Here is a 2,500-nt window from a genome sequence, read left to right on the forward strand (position 1 = left end):
ACTCTTTCAATTAATATATGCAAAAAAAAATTGACATTTGTTATAAATAAAAATAAATAAAAAAATACTCTAAGCGGTGGATCACTTGGCTCATGGGTCGATGAAGAACGCAGCAAACTGTGCGTCATCGTGTGAACTGCAGGACACATGAACATCGACATTTTGAACGCATATCGCAGTCCATGCTGTTATGTACATTAAATTCAATTTTAAAGTACTGCTTGGACTACATATGGTTGAGGGTTGTAAGACTATGCTAAATAAGTTGCTTATTCTTTTATAAAAATAATTGAATTTAAGCAAATGTGTATATTATTGGATTTTAAATAATTCATAATATTAATAGCAAAAAAAATAAAGATATATAATGAATTTTATTTATTATATATTCTTTAAAAAAAAAATCCTCTCAAATAAAATGAAATGATGAAAATATTGAATCTAAGTATTCTTTACAAAAAATTTTCATATTATTTATATATATATATATAAAATAATAATTTATATATGTAATTAAAAGGAGGAATGTCTAGCATAAAAATTAAATTTTTTATTCTAGGATTGCCTCATTTTACATTATTATTATTTTTATATATTTACAATATATAAAAGGAGAAAAGAAAAATAGAGATGAAAAGATGATATAATTTTTTTTATTAAATTGTGAGAAGATAAAAAAAGAATATTAAAACAACCTCAACTCATATGGGATTACCCCCTGAATTTAAGCATATTAATGAGGGGAGGAAAAGAAACTAACAAGGATTTTCTTAGTAGCGGCGAGCGAAAAGAAAATAGTTCAGCACTAAGTCACTTTGTCTATATGTCAAATGTGAGATGCAGTGTATGGAATATCTTAATATCTAGTATGAGAAATTAACGATTTAAGTCCTTCTTAAATGAGGCCATTTACCCATAGAGGGTGCCAGGCCCGTATAACGTTAATGATTACTAGAAAGATATTTCCAAAGAGTCGTGTTGCTTGATAGTGCAGCACTAAGTGGGTGGTAAACTCCATCTAAAACTAAATATAACCATGAGACCGATAGTAAACAAGTACCGTGAGGGAAAGTTGAAAAGAACTCTGAATAGAGAGTTAAATAGTACGTGAAACTGCTTAGAGGTTAAGCCCGATGAACCTGAATATCCATTATGAAAAATTCATCATTAAATAATTAAAAAAATAATGTGCATTTTTTTCATATAAGGACATTGTAATCTATTAACATAATAAAGTATTTATCAAAAGATCATTGGTGATATTAAGTTTATTTAAATTAATTTGCTTTTTAAGCATATTAACATAAAATAAATACTAATGATTTGATAAAGTGTTGATAGATTTTATTATATATAATGCTAAAATTCATTTTTTGAATTTTACAAAAAATTTAATATCTATGATATTAATATTTATTTGTATGCATTTATATGATTAACAATGCGAAAGATTCAGGATACCTTCGGGACCCGTCTTGAAACACGGACCAAGGAGTCTAACATATGTGCAAGTCATTGAGTTATATTAAACTTAATGGCATAATTAACTTAACTTAAATATAATGGGATTAATTTTTAGTCTATTTTTTAATAAATAGTCAATTAATTCAATCCCGGGGCGTTCCATATAGTTATGTATAATGATAATTTATTATTATTTATACCTCTAACTGGAGCGTACCTTGAGCATATATGCTGTGACCCGAAAGATGGTGAACTATACTTGATCAGGTTGAAGTCAGGGGAAACCCTGATGGAAGACCGAAACAGTTCTGACGTGCAAATCGATTGTCAGAATTGAGTATAGGGGCGAAAGACCAATCGAACCATCTAGTAGCTGGTTCCCTCCGAAGTTTCCCTCAGGATAGCTGGTGCATTTAAAAATTATATAAAATAATCTTATCTGGTAAAGCGAATGATTAGAGGCCTTAGGGTCGAAACGATTTTAACCTATTCTCAAACTTTAAATGGGTAAGAACCTCACCTTTCTTGATATGAAGGTTGAGGTTATGATATAATGTGCCCAGTGGGCCACTTTTGGTAAGCAGAACTGGCGCTGTGGGATGAACCAAACGTAATGTTACGGTGCCTAAATTAACAACTCATGCAGATACCATGAAAGGCGTTGGTTGCTTAAAACAGCAGGACGGTGGACATGGAAGTCGTAATCCGCTAAGGAGTGTGTAACAACTCACCTGCCGAAGCAACTAGCCCTTAAAATGGATGGCGCTTAAGTTGTATACCTATACATTACCGCTAAAGTAGATGATTTATAAAACAATTTCGATTGATTTATAAATTTTGAAACTTTAGTGAGTAGGAGGGTACAATAGTGTGCTTAGAAGTGTTTGGCGTAAGCCTGCATGGAGCCGCTATTGGTACAGATCTTGGTGGTAGTAGCAAATAATCGAATGAGACCTTGGAGGACTGAAGTGGAGAAGGGTTTCGTGTGAACAGTGGTTGATCACGAGTTAGTCGGTCCTAAGTTCAAGGCGAAAGC

General features: G+C 31.8%; 2 pseudogenes; both read left to right on the forward strand.

The window, feature by feature from the left end:
* Nucleotides 1-65: 65 nt before the first annotated feature.
* Nucleotides 66-246, forward strand: LOC129251979 (5.8S ribosomal RNA; annotated as a pseudogene).
* A 445-nt stretch (nucleotides 247-691) lies between these two features.
* The window catches only part of LOC129252018 (large subunit ribosomal RNA), a 4,197-nt pseudogene continuing 2,388 nt past the window's right edge, over nucleotides 692-2,500 (forward strand).

This window comes from Anastrepha obliqua, unplaced genomic scaffold (assembly GCF_027943255.1).
Source record: "Anastrepha obliqua isolate idAnaObli1 unplaced genomic scaffold, idAnaObli1_1.0 ptg000136l, whole genome shotgun sequence".
NCBI classification, from domain to species: domain Eukaryota; kingdom Metazoa; phylum Arthropoda; class Insecta; order Diptera; family Tephritidae; genus Anastrepha; species Anastrepha obliqua.